A 6,000-nucleotide genomic window follows, 5' to 3' on the forward strand; every position below is an offset into this window, starting at 1 on the left:
CAATTGTTATTTACGCCTACCCGCAAGCGATTTTCTTTCTCCTCGCCCTCGAGGGCGGTCTATCTCTCAAGTGAGCGATCGCTGCTCTCTTGATTCCAGCAAGATATCTCCTTCGTTCGTCCTTCTTATTCCACGGGCATCGGACACCGAAGCACCCCGCGGCATTTTCCTCCGCATTTACTTCCAGCTTACTAATTGTTTATTGATTAAAAAATTCAACCCTGATCGTCAAGACAAAGGCGAAGTGGATTTGCTGCTGCACGCATAAATTCTATCCGCACCGCATGCAACCAGGATAAAGGACTAATTCACCGAGTCGAGCCGTTGATTGCAATGCCCAACTAACAAATAACGAATTCAATTTTTATAAAGCAAATACGTTTCGAATTCTTCCGCTGCATTTTTACGCTGTCTGCCCAGTTGTTCCAAATTGTAATGATGGCGGCGCGCGGCGGTGGTTTTGCTGCTATTTTTTTATCGTGTGAAAATTTATCGAAATGAGAATTGCTGTTAAAATATGATTAGCAGAAACTGCAAAGCGTACAGCCAAATAGAGAATGGGCCCCCGTTTTATTTTGTAAAACCATTTTCATTATTATTATTTACTTTCGCAAAGCACTGTTGCCCCTTTGTGCAATTTTTGCATAAAATCATTGAATTTACCGGCACGGCTTTTCGGGGCTGTACCCATACGTATGTGTGGCCAGGAATTCAAAGCTGGAATCAAAGAGGAGTTTTCCGGAATACACTCAGCACTTCGTGAACATTATATTGGCTCAACCGAAACCTTCCCTAACAATTCAACCTCGATGTTTTTTTTAGCGTACCCTTTGTAGCTGGGACTAAAAATTTATCACCCCAAAATCAAGCCTGAATTCAATCGCCGTTTTTAGCGACTGAAATTATGAGGGCGGAAAGCAGAACAAAAAAAGGGGAAGAGGGGGATGGATGGTAATCAATGCGAGATCGTTATACATTCGTATACTATTCCACTATATCATAAGCTGGAAAATGGTATTTTCAATCCGATTTCTGGTATATAGGACGAAGCTTGCCACGAGGCTCTGACTTGTATACGTGTAACATCATGTATGAAAAGCAGGAGTTTTTTCTTGGGTTGAAATACATTAAAGAAGAAATTTATTTATGTGACCTGCGTCGAAATCTGCGAGGTAAGATTTGCATCCCTTTGAAGAGCACTAAGTTTCTTTGATGAAAGGAATTAGTGTTTTTCACGGTGTTCGCAAATGTCGGGTCAAAAAATACAGATATTGATTATTTCTCCTGCACTTGTATTTTTCCAAAATCCGTCGCAACAAAGTTGAATATAAATCGACCTTTGAGTGTTAGTCAGTATTTAAAATTTTTTTCAAAAGTAAAGAAGTACGTCTCGGTAGCTGAGTTTAATTCTGGCAATCAGAGACTCAACATCCTTTGATATCTTGTTACAGGCTACGTCGGATTGTCTTAAGATTGGATCGAATTTAGCGAAAAATTCCGATTTGACTCGACGGACGGTATCTGGTGAATAATTTGCGTTAAAAAGTTCCACAGTTGAAATTTTGATGACAAGAAAAAAAAAAAAAAAAACCACCGACTACCCGGTGAAATAAAATCGAACCTCTGCGGAGGTGAGGAGGATGTTGGCGCGACACTATTCCGGATGGGTGTTGAAAGTCGAGGTAATAGTCAGTCGGTAGGATAGGTAATTACAAGGAGAGTATGCACGTATAGGTTGAACTTTGACGGTGGCAGCATTCGTATAGAGTGACCAATTCCGGGACAACGTATAATCGAGTCTGGCACAGCTCGTCACTTCCGTTTCCCTTGACCAGTATCTGTTGGCCGAGAGGCGTACCTATAAGAGGGTCCATCGATAGAACGCGGAGAGAGCAGTTAGCCGCGGCGATAGCGGCACTAGATAGCGGGCGGCGATCGATGTTGCGGAACGAAGTTAGCGATAACTTTATACTGTAATAAGATGACCCTTCGACGCACCAACACACCCCGAAGCCACGCGTGCGTTTCGCCGGTCAGTGGATGCGCGCCGTCCACCCTCCACCCTCGACCCCATCCTCATCCCCATCACCATCACCATCCTGGTCCTCATCCCCCAGCTGATGCGATAGTCGTGTGCGTGCGCGCGTGTGCCGCGGGTAAGTGAGAAGGGTGCTGTTGCTGGACTCTGCACAAGCCTGCTGGTGGAAGATCATTATGAGCTAGGGTTTCCATGGTTACAAACCGAATCCCGAAGGGGGACGATAAACGCGGACGTGGACAAGGTCCAGGAGCGGCGGGATGCACGCGACTTTTGACTTGTCGGATCATCTCCGTCACCTCTGGAACAAGCGTTCCGGTGCTTTTTTCGAACTGCACACCTGAGAACTCGTCCTCTCCGACCAATCAATCGTCGGAGGACATTGTACGACCGACTCGCCGATGCCGTCCATGCGGATCAAGCTGAATGAAGCTCGAGCTTAATCCGTCAAGCCAAGTCTCAAATCGAGGGATGGGGATAGTCCTTCTGCGCGTTGTGGGATATATATCACTTTATTTCGCGAAAGATGAGAACTGAAATGTGTTTAACCGTGATTCCCTGTATGCGCAGGTATGTGTAGTAGGGGTGTTGAACAACACTTAGCCGAATCGTCACCATTCCACAGGTGTTTGGCATTTCTGTCTTTTCCCGAATCACTTACTACACACAGAGCCCGTCGAGGATGTTTCCACCTCTGGGCTCTCGGCGGTCTGCGGGGAGGGGGGGGGGGAGGGGATGCTGGAGCAATCTGCGGTCGGGTTCCGCGTTTTTTTTTCCTCCTTTTTCATTCTTTCCTCCTTTTTGTTCCACTTTTTTTCTCCCCCGTTACGTAGACTCGACCCAGCAGTGCAGCGGGAAGAGAGAATATCACGGAGGCTGGTGGCAAAGAGAGAGAAGGAGGCAGCGATGTGAGGGGGAGTTACGGAAACCGAGTTGAAGAGAGACGCGTATTCCCCGATCTACACACACCGTCGTTTTTTCTTCCGTGTCACGCCGCTGATCATCTCTCTGTCTCTCTCTCTCTCTCTTTCTCTCTCTCTCTTTCTCTCTCTTGTGTACACGTACAGGAAGGAGGATAAACTGTACGGGGTAAATAGTTATACATACCGCACGGAATGAGTGGCCTACAGTTGCGGAAATTGCTTCTTTCCCGATATTAAATTCACGCTGCAGACGAGTTCTTATTTCGTGTAATTAATCGAGTGCGAAACACGATCTACCGTAAACCGTTTGCTCCCGCGATAGGTTATATGCTCGTGTTTTACTTATTATTCTAAACAGCAGAGGTGTGGACGATCCACAGGTGTGTTGACACTTTCGGAAACAGCTAGAATACCGCTCTCTTCGAAGAGGATCAGCGCCGTTATACTGGTAAAGTTTTTTCAATGCCTTGACGCGTATGATATTAAACAAACTTGGAAAGACTTTGTCTTTAATTTTACAGGTAAACGATGAAACGAAATAATTACGTACATCGCACAACGAATGGTAAAAAAAAAAAGTAGAATTCATAAGATCGAACTCACTGACGCGTACTCTAAAGTTGTGTACAAATTTTCGTGAATAAATCGATTTTCGCATGCTTCGGTATGCCCATAGGTAAGAGAGGAAATAAAAAAAAACAAAAAAACCGTCGGAAGTGTCGATAAGAAGGCCAAAAGTCACGGGAAGTAAATGTTTTCGCTTGTTGTGTCTCGCGGCAATCTGTCAAATTTTTTATCCGTAAAAACGCGGCGTGAGGATAGAGAATAGCACGGACATGCACAAGGGTGAGAGCTGATGTAGGCGGAGGTACATAAATACTCCCATATATATACACCAGATATACACATGCATGTAGAGACACAGGGGCATCGGTTGGGCTCTACGAATCGATAAAAACGCATCCCAGGCAGGCGCCGGTCGGAAAAGGACGTTGTTGCGAGGGAAGCGGGAAAAATGGGGGTGAAAAAATAGAGCACAATGAAGGATGAAAAAAAAAAGAAAAAAAAGAATCAAAAAAATCGCAAAACAAGATGAAAAAAAAAGATAATGAAAATTGCGAACCAAACGAGCCAAGCCCGCCTGGTTAATGCGCTGATCACGTTGCACTGTCGGGAGCAAGTGCAGAATAAATATCGCGGCATATAGCCTGGAGTCATTCGCCGGAACATGCAGCTTGCAGTCCCAGGGAATCTTCAGCTCGACGTTCATATTTACGATCCGCGTGGTTACGTACTGCAACTTATACACTGACCAGACATCAATCTCAGACCAGGCGGAAATTCCCATCAAAACCCGGAGACTCGGCTCCGAATGGAACGGGATTCCAAGTTGCTCAACAAGTCAACTCGACTTGTTGAGGTGTGGTATACCTGGATTAACCCTTTCGGTTACAGAAGCCACTACAGCGGCACCCTTTATTTCCTTTTTTCATATTCCATGGCAAAATCCTGAATTTTTGTGCATTTTCGCAACCGAAAGGGTTAAACGTAAGTTTGAAGAGCCGAATATTCGAGTGGCTGGAACGTTTGATTTCCAGAATAATATTTCTCGAATCTTTTGCGTTTATTTGGTAATCTGTTGCGGGATAATCATTATCCCTTTAGAAATTGAACATTTTCAGGAAGAAATACAGTGTTTTAAAAAATTGGCCGCATAGATACAGCGGCAAAGCTTACGGTTGAGATAATTCATACAAAATTACCATTTCTCTTCACAATCTCCCTGATTGACGGAGGAGTTTATTCAATTTTCTGTTTACACGTTTCATATGCAGATGTTTTATCAATATTCAACGGAAAAAAATCTCACTCACCGATGCAGCTGCAGTTAATAATTCTGGCAAACAGTGACTTTCAGGCACAATTTTCTTACGATACGGACTTGACGAAACCATCTGGTAATGTTCGCCTGAAAGAAGAAGTCAAAATATATTAAACGACGCAGAGATATTCAGTTAGAAGAATTTATAAGATTGAAGTTTTATCGTCTGTAAGAAGTGAAAAAAGTAGTGAGCAGTAAAATAATCACTTGTTTTTTTTTATGATTATCATTCGAATTCAGGGCTGGTAGTCGGTCACTTCTCCGACTGTTAGTCACTTTTTGTCACTTTTTACAAGAAACGGTTACTCGAGTCACTTTTTCGATCGAGATTGTGTTTCGTGTATAAAAAATTTGGTTGCGCAACTTTTTTCCCACGCGGTATCAAGTATAATATGTTTAGCGAGAAAATCAGCTACAGATTGATTTCCTAAAATCAACTGTGATTACATTGTTCATTGTTTCTGTATCAAAACGTTTCGCTCTAAGGGAAAATAAATTCATAAATCAGAGTTGTCGTTCACTTGTCATTCATTTACCAAGAATGTCGAGTGCAGTGATACATTCTTGTAGTGTGGAAAACCTGTACACAGAGAAATAGTTGAAAATAGAGCTATTTCTAACGAGATGAATAAAACTCGTCGTTTAATTACTTTGCAATAATTAATTCTGACCGGTTACTTCCGCTTCACTTTTTCTAACGATAAATTTCAAGGTAACTTCTCTCACTTTTTTGAAAGGATTTGACCGCTACCAGCCCTGTTCGATGATGCACCACATCTCTGAGACTGCAGAGCCGTGCAATCGCGATTTACAGCTACCCAAGAAATCCTCTTCGAACAAATCTCGACGAGGTTGTCCTTTCAAACCGTGCATCATACGAGCTGCTTACTCATCTGTATAAATTTTTTTCATTCGTTTCCTCTCGCGATCATTATTCTTTCTCGTTCCCATATTATTTTTTTCCATTCGGAAGGGTACCAAGGCTTTTCGAACGTAATGATATTTCCATCCAATATCCATCCCCTTCCGCCCGGCGTGCGCCCCTCACTCGGTAACGGCACCCCCACCACGATGTCGGAGTCACAGGGAAGGTGGGGTAAGAGGGTGGGAGAGGGGTCGAGGGGGGCGTGTGGGGGGGGGAGGAAGGTTGGCACGTC

The 6,000-nt window shown here is 43.8% G+C and overlaps 1 protein-coding gene across 1 annotated transcript in view; it reads right to left on the minus strand.

Annotated features, from left to right (window-relative positions):
* Window positions 1-4,930, minus strand: part of LOC124297635 (POU domain, class 6, transcription factor 1) — a 160,388-nt gene extending 155,458 nt beyond the window's left edge. Inside the window, exon 1 of the mRNA XM_046748869.1 lies at window positions 4,836-4,930. The gene's annotated coding sequence lies outside the window, so the exon portion shown is untranslated. The remainder of the gene's footprint in view (window positions 1-4,835) is intronic.
* Between the last annotated feature and the right edge of the window lie 1,070 nt (window positions 4,931-6,000).

The sequence above is a fragment of the Neodiprion virginianus genome, chromosome 2 (genome assembly GCF_021901495.1).
Source record: "Neodiprion virginianus isolate iyNeoVirg1 chromosome 2, iyNeoVirg1.1, whole genome shotgun sequence".
In the NCBI taxonomy this organism is placed as follows: domain Eukaryota; kingdom Metazoa; phylum Arthropoda; class Insecta; order Hymenoptera; family Diprionidae; genus Neodiprion; species Neodiprion virginianus.